This window comes from Ochotona curzoniae, unplaced genomic scaffold, assembly GCF_017591425.1.
Source record: "Ochotona curzoniae isolate NIBS_2020 unplaced genomic scaffold, NIBS_Ocur_1.0 patch63, whole genome shotgun sequence".
Lineage (NCBI taxonomy): Eukaryota > Metazoa > Chordata > Mammalia > Lagomorpha > Ochotonidae > Ochotona > Ochotona curzoniae.
The window spans coordinates 79,501-88,904 of record NW_024467043.1 but is presented as its reverse complement, the minus strand read 5'-3'; the positions used below and the strand labels follow the sequence as shown (position 1 = coordinate 88,904).

At 44.9% G+C, this 9,404-nt stretch overlaps 1 protein-coding gene across 2 annotated transcripts in view; it reads left to right on the top strand.

Moving 5' to 3' along the window:
• Positions 1-806: 806 nt before the first annotated feature.
• The window catches only part of LOC121168144 (peptidyl-prolyl cis-trans isomerase G), a 47,755-nt gene continuing 39,157 nt past the window's right edge, over positions 807-9,404 (top strand). Inside the window, exon 1 of one of the 2 annotated variants that reach the window (XM_040997963.1) lies at positions 807-947. The gene's annotated coding sequence lies outside the window, so the exon portion shown is untranslated. Of the gene's footprint in view, positions 948-1,055; positions 1,318-9,404 lie in introns of those variants that run through there. The other variant, XM_040997962.1, reaches the window with a different exon arrangement.

Sequence of the window (9,404 nt, the reverse complement as noted above, 5' to 3'; positions counted from 1 at the left end):
CTGCCCATGAACCAGCAGAGGATGGTTTAAATACTTGGACTCTTGGGAGAAAAGGATGGCATTCCATGGTCCTGGCTTGCTGCAAGCCCAACCCTGGCAACTGAAGGCATTTGGAGACTGAACCAGCGGATGGAAGCTTTCTCGCATGCGCTTGCTTTCAAGTAGATGGAAATAAATATTTAAACAGAAATCACAATCCTCAATATATATGTATTAAAAAAAAACCCCAAAAACGAAAGAACAAAAACCTAACTTCTTTCAGGATAGCTGCTCCTCTCAAAGTAGTCGTGATGAATTCCAAGAGAAGCTAAGCATACTTACCCATCAAAATAACTGAATGATGACGTATAGTTCCCCTAAGCTGCACGGGATTTGCAATTTTAAAACACTGTTTAGCAGAAAGTGAGTATGAAGGAGCGGGACTTTTCCTGAGTGAATCCATCTGTAAAGCAGGCATAATAACCTCCATCATCAAACACAACATTAATAATTACATTTTGTCTGTTACAATCTAGAATTTCTCTTCTAGTCCTTTTAAAAACTGAACTGGAAGCTCCCTGAAGGTAGGTTTCCCTTCCCAGGGGCCTGACAGCTTTAGGAAATATTTATTAAATGAAGCACTTTGTTTCCGAACAATATGGCATTCGGAGGGTTAAAACCATTCTCTGTCAACTCATTTAGAAAGGATAAAATTACATTGAAACCAGGCAGCTAAAACGTCCCAAATCTTCTTTTCTCTTGGAAGGAAGTGGCGACGCCCACACAGGGACGTCAGCAGATGTCGTCATACCATCTTGACGCGCTTCCTGCGCGACGCTTCCCCTCCACGCCGGGGCTGGGCTGTGGGGGGAGGGAGGCGGTTAGTGGGCTTTAGCGCCTTTTCTGGCGGCGGTAGATTTGAAGCGCTTTTAAGGACCCGTCCCGGGAAAAGGAAACCCCCGGTGCAGGTAAAATAGCGCGCAGCCCGTGTGGTTTGTGTGGGCGTCATTTGCTGCAGCCCCGGGTCCTAAAGCGGGAAGGGCTGGAGGAAGAGGGGCGGAGCCGGCGCGGGAGGCCGGCCGACTTAACCGTCTTTGCCTCGAGGTGTGCGGGCTGTTTGGGTGCGGAAGGGGCCTGCTCGGGACGCCGCGTCGCTGGCCCGGCTGCCGGAGCGGCCGGACGGGGCCTGCAGCCGAGCCTGGCCGGCCGGGGCAACGTCGCTGCTCTCCCAGCCCCCGCCCTCCCTGACGCATTCTGCCGCACCAGCTGTAACATGGCGGCGGTGGCGGCCTGAGCCCCGGGGAGCTGGGTGGGTGGTGGATGCTTCCACATCGTGAGGTAGGTGGGGGGCTTGCCGGGGAAGAGGGGGTACACCCTCGGCTTGCTGTCAGGTTGGGGTGGTAGAGAGTGGCGGACCTAGATCCTGAATCCCTGGGAAGAGGCTTTTTCTCATGCTCCGACCAGGACGGCAACTGTCGTGCATACTCCAGGCCACTCTGCGAGGCGTTTTCTCAACCCCCCCATAACCAGGTCCTGAACCCTCGCCTCTCGTGAAGTTCTCCGGTGTCCCGGAGCTGTGAGCCGCGCGAGGCCTTTAGGAGGAGATACTTGGCAGGAGGAAGCTCCGTATGCTCAGTGTGCTGATTTGGCCTGGCTTGAGTCTTCTTAAGGGGCAGCGTCGGAAGTCTTGTCTTGCAAGGAGACTACCCAGGCTTTTATTTTTGGTGGAGGGAACATTATAAAAAGCACCACTGGTGCATTGATTTTTACTTCTTCCCCTGAGAGTGCATTCTGTGCGGTACGTCGTTTTTTGGAATAGCGGTCACTCTTAAGGTGCAGTGCACAGTGTGAGTCTACCACATCGTGGTAGACTCATTGGGGAATGTGTGAGTCCGGGGCAAAAACCGGAAATGGGAAACACATATATAACATATGCCTGTGTCTATGTGCATTGCAATTTGGTAAAGAAGGCTGACCAGCAAGCTACTTGATGACGAAGGCAGTGGAAGAGAGCATTTTGTTAAGTTTTGAGGTTGCACCGTCAAGTTCACTTTAGCACCTCCGCTCCCTTTAAAATTTTAGCAGATTTAGGGTGCGATGATTTCTGCAGCAAGTTCCATGCTTACTTGTAAGTGGTTCGTTGTACATGACTTTGACGGCTTTCTAATTGTCAACGCCGTCCTGTCTTGCCGGCTCTGGTCTGGGACCCTGCTGGAGTGATGTGCCCTTGAATCGCTGCGGCTGCTTCTTCAGGCTGGGCTGTCAGTGCGCACGTGTGTAAAGGGCTGCAGTTGGACAGTTTGGGTGTTGTGGCTCAGGCACCTGTACTAAGCTTCACTTGGTTTATGTGTAGAATGATAGCCTAACTTCCAGCTGTCATTAGCTGTGGGCTTCCAAAAGAGATGCTCAATTTGTTTAGGAGAAAAAAAAAATGCATGAAGTCAGCTTTTGGTGACAGTTAACTAGTTCTGTGAGGGAAGTAGCATTTTTTGTATCTTGACTTTTGGAATGCCTGGTCTTGTACGCGTGTTGTGGTCTTGTGGTGAGGGTAACCTGTTTCAAAAGTATCAAAAGGTCTTTGTTCTTTTGATACTTTGGTCAACATCACGTCTGTAGTTGTTCAGTAGTTGCTTCCCCTTTCGGGAAATATATGTTGATTTTTGTGTTCTTGCACCTTTTCACGTTGATTATCTCAGCAAAATTATGGCATTGTCTATTTTTAGTATTCCATTCTGATTGGGTGTGTTGACATTGGTAGTAAGAATCTGTAAGTTAAGTCACCTGAAGAGTTTGTTGCACACATCTTTTTGTTAAATTGTGATAATATATGCTTTTTGTTTGTTTTCAGTTTGAGCACTGAACTTCAACTTTGAATTTGTTTATGTCAATGAGTCTGCAAGTCTAATTCTTATGTCATCACCGTAAGAATTCAGTGGCTTGATAAAAGAATAAAAAAAATAAAATAAAAAAAGAATTCAGTGGCTTGTGTGTCTGTGGCATGAAACTTGCCCTTTTGTAATTTTCTCAAGGAGGTTTATAAATACTCAGGAAAATGCTATAACTGGGACTTTGTACTTTTGGTGTAAGACAGGAAAACTTTTGAGCTTTGGGTTTTTTTTTTTAAAGATTTATTTTATTTTTATTGGAAAGGCAGATATACAGAGAGGAGAGACAGAGAGGAAGATCTTCCGTCCGATGGTTTACTCCCCAAGTGAGCGCAGCAGCCGATGCTATGCCGATCCGAAGCCAGGAGCCTCTTCCGGGTTTCCCACATGGGTGCAGGGTCCCAAAGCTTTGGGCCGTCCTTGACTGCTTTCCCAGGCCACAGGCAGGGAGCTGGATGGGAAGCGGGGCCACCGGGATTAGAACTGGCGCCCATATGGGATCCCGGGCGTTCAAGGCGAGGACCTTAACCACTGTGCCACCGCGCCAAGCCCTTTGAGCTTTGTTTTAAAGTGGTGGCTTAAAATGATCGCAAACTTCACCTTGAAATTTAACTCTATAATAATTATAAATGGGAACATCAATCTTTGCTATGGAAATGATTGTTTAAAATCCTAAGAAATTTCTTAACTATTTATTTATTTTTAAGATTTATTTATTTTTATTGGAAAGGCAGATATACAGAGAGGAGGAGAGTCGGAGAGGAAGATCTTCCTTCCGATAGTTCACTCCCCAAGTGAGCGCAACAGCTGGAGCTGAGCCAGTCTGAAACAAGGAGCCTCTTCCAGGTCTCCCGTGCACGTGCAGAGTCCCAAAACATTGGGCCATCCTTGCCTGCTTTCCCAGGCCGCAAGCAGGGAGCTGGATGGGAAGCAGGGCTGCTGGGATTAGAACAGGTGCCCATTTGGGATTCTGGAGCTTTCAAGGCAAGGACTTTAACCACTAAGTTAGCGCGCCAGGCCAATAACTCGTTTTTGTTGTTGTTGCTGTTGTTTATTTGTTTTTAAAGGGTGAAGCATATTTAAACTACTGTTAGTTGTATGCACACTTTAGCTTAAGGTTTATTCATAATAAAACAATTTTATTAGGACCTGCAATGGGGATTAAATTCAGTAAGCCATAGTATATGTGAATAAGCTTGTTTCCATAGTGAAGGTACAAAAAATGTTACATGTAACCTTGGACCTCTCATTTCAGCTCTCTAGTATCTTGTTTCTGGATGTGAAAATCAGAAAATTGGACCAGATGATCTCTCTAAATTTCCTTAAGACTTCCAAAGTGTAATTTTTTTTTTCTGGGAATTACTAAATGAAATACCATGGGCCTAGAATGGTGTAGGTAGATTTCTGAAGGCAGTGAGATAAATTTATCATTATGTAAGAACATAGAGATGATTTTTGCCTACAATGTTAAGAGTATTAGCAGAGATTTTCCCACTTAGTATTTGTTTTTTGTGGATTGATACATAATTGTATTTTTATGTCTCTCTCAAGAGTGTGGATAACATCCATGTTTAACACTGAATTTTGGCAGCATTGTAAATTTTCTCCTTTTTTGGCAAAGATTTTTAAAAATGTATTTACTTAAGTAAGTAAAACAGTTTACAGAGTGGGAGAGCGAGTACTTGAGAGCTCTGTAATCCACTGGTCATCCCCCAGATGTCCATAAAGGCTGAGGCTACACCAGGAGCCCGAGCCAGGAACTTCACCTGACTCCCACGTAGGTGCCGGGGTCTAAGGATTTGGGCAGCCCTTCACTGATTTTGCAGGAACATAAGGAGGGAGCTGAACTGAAAGCAGAACAGCTAGGATTCTACCTGGACCCATGTGGGATGCTGGCATTACAGGCATAACACTGATCCACAGATTTTTTTTTTTAAAGAACAACTCATCAAAATAAAATTTTGGTTTATTGTTGTCAACATTGTTTTACACACAGACCAAACAGGCAAAAAAATAAATAAACAGCAACTTGATAGACCAAAAATGGGGGGGGGGTGGAGAAGCCATAATTTTTGGCCTTTTTAACCATAAATACTGCACGTACCGGGATACGAACAGGCAGCCAAATGGGATCCCGACACATGCAAGCAAGGACTTTAGTCACTAGGTTAATGTTCTGTTCCCAGATTTTTTTCTTTTCAGATTTTCCAAAGAATTTAAGAATTTCACAAGTGCCTACCTGTTTATCATGCTACTACCAGCGGAGTGTTTAATGTCACAGATGTTTCAAACGCTGAATAAATGAGCATGACAGAAAAGCGTAATTATCTTTTCTGTCAGAATATTATCTTGATTTTACTTAATTTTGTGTTAGCAATCTGGTGTTTATAAATGTATTCATATGTTTTTGAAACAATTTTTTTGCCTCAGCCCCACCCCCTCCATTTATTAGAAAGGCAGAAGAGCAGGCAGGTTTCTCATCTGTTGGTTGACTTGTCAAATACCCGCTGGCCAGTGCTAAGCCTGGAACTCAGTCTGGGCCTGCCATGTGGGTAGCAAGGATCCAACTAGTTGGGCCATCATTCACTGACCCCTGTGGTGCACATGAGCAGGAGCTGGAATTGAAATGAAGCTGTGAACCCATTGCAATAAGTAATCTAGCAATTAAAGTTCTTGCCTTGCATGCACCAGGATCTCACATGGGCACCAATTTCTGTCCCAGCTGCTCCACTTCCCATCTAGCTCCCTGCTTGTGGCCTGGGAAAAGACAGCCCAAAGCCTTGGGACCCTACACCCGTGTGGGAGACCTGGAAGAGCTCCTGGCTCCTAGCTTCAGATCATCTCAGCTCTGCTGTTGTGGTCACTTGAGAAGTAAACCAGCAGATGGAAAATCATTCTTCTGTCTCTCCTCCTGTAAAACTGACTTTCCGATAAAAATACATATTTAAAAAAAGAAAATGGAACTGGGTTATCAAACCCAGGCACTTTGTATCCCAAGCAGAGACTTAACTGCTGTGCCAGTTGTTGTATACTGTATTAGGAATGAGCTGATGAGACTGGTATGAATCTTAAATTGCTTTCTTTGAAGTTGATGGAGCATTGAGCCACTGCTTTCCATGTTAGCGTCCCATATTAGAGTGCCAGTTGGAGTCTTGGCTGTTCCCGTTTAGATCCAGCTTCCTGGTAGTGTGCTTGGGTCAGGTTTGGGACCCTGCTACCTATGTGGGAGTCTTGAATTGAATCCCTGGCTTCTGGCTTTAGCCTGACCCCAGTCCTGGCTGGTGCAGTCATTTGGGAAGTTAATGAGTGATGAAGATCACACTATCTCTTCCTCTCTATTGCTGTGCTATTCATATAGATAAATCTTTTTTAAAAAATTGCTTTCCTGGAAAGTAATTTTAGTGATGTACGATAGTTCTAGCTAAGTTAATAGGTGAGATTGCTCTCAGAGGTGAAAATATTCAAAATTACCACCTGTAGTGGGTGGAAGGGCCCAAGTATGTGGGTCCTCTTGCACTGCCTTTTCAAGCACATTAACAAGAAATTTGTGGGCAGTGGAGTAGGTGAGACTCCTGGGGTGGGGTGCTGGCTCTGCAAGCAACTGCTCAATCCACTGTGCCACGATGTGGGCCCTATGTGCTATTTCTGATTAGTAATTAGTAACATTTTAGTAAGAATAGAGACAATAGAAACCTTGTTTTGTGAGCCATCCTTTGTGCTACCATTGTCCTTCCTTGTTACTTTGGGAGTATTTATTTGTTATGGTGTTGTAATTTAAAGTCATCTTTCTCAAATTATAAGGCATTTTTGACTTGCAGTTTCAGAAAAACAAATTTTACTCATACTCTATAAGAAGTATATCCTTGGATGATAAAAAAGTTTCGATATATATTGTAAACCTGTGTATTGTATTCTTAGCAAGTATTGTTTTTCTTTACAGTGATAGTTGTGCTTATTAATATATAAAAAATGTGAAGCAGAAGGCCTTAGTCCTGACCTAACATAATGATTGTTTCCTTTCAATATCCTTTAAAACATTTCAAGAAATACAGAGAAATGTAAATTCAATGAGAACACATGTTCTAAATTATTAATGTTATAAATATGTCATTACAAATTGTAAATTTGGAAAGCAGAAATATATAAATAATTGGCTTTTTAACTGGTTATTTTCACAAAAACATTTTCTGATGCAGATATGTGAAATTGGATTTCAGTCAATATTGCTTATTTTTTCACTTCATCTAAATGATCGCATTCTTTAATAGTCTGATTTTTATTTCAGAAGTTTATAGTTTTGACATATTAATGTATAAATTTTAGAATGAGACTATATAGTAAAAAGTTCCTCTCTTTCCCTTCCCCCCTATTTCTTTTCTTTTTATTATACATTTGTTGAGATGACACATAAACAATTCCCTTATTTTTTATAGCTTTGTATATTTTATAGACATACTTGTTTATGTAATCTGTCATTCCTAGGTGAACAGTTTAGGCTTACAGCCTGTTATTCACTTGATAGTTCATGAATTAACATGTATACATCTCATTTTGAAAATGGCTGAGGGTATACATAAAATAGATTTCTAGAAGTGGAATTACTGAATTGAAGGATATTTAATGCATGTGTAATGTTTATGTGATCAAGTTGAGAAGATTTTATCAGTTTTTTTTTTTTCAGATTTTTTTAATTGAAAAGGCAGATGAGATTTATGCAGAGAGGAGGAGAGATAGAGAAAAAGATCTTCCATACTCTGCTTTACTCCTGAAGTGGCTGCAGGGCTGGGGCTGAGCTGATCCACAGCCAGGAGCTTCTTCTGTGCCTCCCACAGTAATGTCAGGTCCCAAGACTTTGGGCCGTACTCTGTTGCTTTCCCAGGCCATAAACAGGGAGCTACATGGGAAGTGGGGCAGCCAGGACAAGAACTAGTGCCCATATGGAATCCCGGCGCTTGCAATGTGACTCCACCCTCCAGCACACACTTACACCAGCGGAGTTCCCCAAACTCCTTTATTGGTTCTCCTCTCAGTGCAGATCTCACATACACCAGTGGATCCTTAGTGCAGGCTGCCTTAGTCCACCACCTGTCCTGGCAGGAACAGTAGCTTTACTCAAATGGCCCAGACCTAATCCGGTTTTCACTGTTGGTTGATACAGGCCAGCCATACCTAGTCCATGCCCTGATGCAACTCTCACATGGCCCAGTGGGAGCTGAAACCTAGCCCAACCTGTCCTAAACCCACTCTGGTTCTCACGAGCATCAGTGGTTGCTGGAGTCTAGCCCAGTCTGGCACATCCCAGACCCTGTCCACACCCATGCTGAGGGACACTGCAGCCATGTCCAGCCCAGACCACCCCCATTCTGACTCTCATGCTCACCAGTGGGAACCACAACCTAGCTAGTGTGTCCTCTAAGGTCCCCAACCAGGCCTGTTCCAATCCCCAGATCTACATGCCAGGGGTTGCTCTGATCCAGCTCTGCATTCCCATCCCATCTTGACCTTTGCCATCAGATGCTGCAGCCTGGCCTGACCTGACCCGTACCCAGTGCCAGCTGTACCTGGCCATGCTCAGTCCGCTCCCATCCATCACTCATGCAAACCAGCAAGTGTGATAGCCTAGCCAGGCATGCCCAGCTTTCCAGTCTGCACTTGCCAATGAGCTAAGGTTAGCATCTCCACCCCCCCCAATCCACTTCACATGCATGCCGACAGTTGGAGCTACCATGCCTGGTCTGACCAACACCCAGGCCTGAGTTGCATGCTCATGAAGCAAAGCAATGGCTATCAGGGGAGTTGATCTAGTTCCCCTAACAGACCCACTCCCAGACCCCTAGATCAACCATGCCAATGGATGCTAGGCCCTTACCAGTCGTAGGCTGCCTCTCCATCCTGCATATGTAAGAGCAGTGGATGTTGTGGTCTGACCCACCTTAGACCATATTCTTGGGTGTGTCTGCAAGTGCCGCAGGCTGGAAAACCCAGGCTGTACCCAACCCTGTTACACATGAGTGTCGGTGGTTCCATGGTTAAGCCTACCTCAGACTATCACCACCCCATCTCCAAGTGAACCAGTTGAGATTGGAGACCAAAGGTGTGGACTCACACATCCCAAATAGAATCTGCTCCCAGACCTAGTTCTTTTGGCTCAGGCCTCCCTCCAGACCCAAGTTCCACCCCTGGGATTAACCAACCCACTTGGCTCTTTGCCCATATCTCCCTCGACACCCGAGCCACATCCAGGGGCAGTCAGACCCACCCAGCAACAAGCTGGTGGCTGGCTGAGGGGCCCTGGCCTCCTGACCTGCACACTGCCGCCTGGAAGCCCACTGTTTTTTGTTTTAAGAAATTTTTATTGGGTCCAGTATGGTAGAGTAGTGGCTAAAGTCTTCACCTTGCACACGCTGGAATCCCATATGAACACTGGTTCTAATCCTGGTGGCCCCACTTCTCATTCAGCTCCCTGCTTGTGGCCGGGGAAAGCAGTCGAGGATGACCCAAACCTTGGGACCCTGCACCTGCATGGGAGACCCAAAAGAG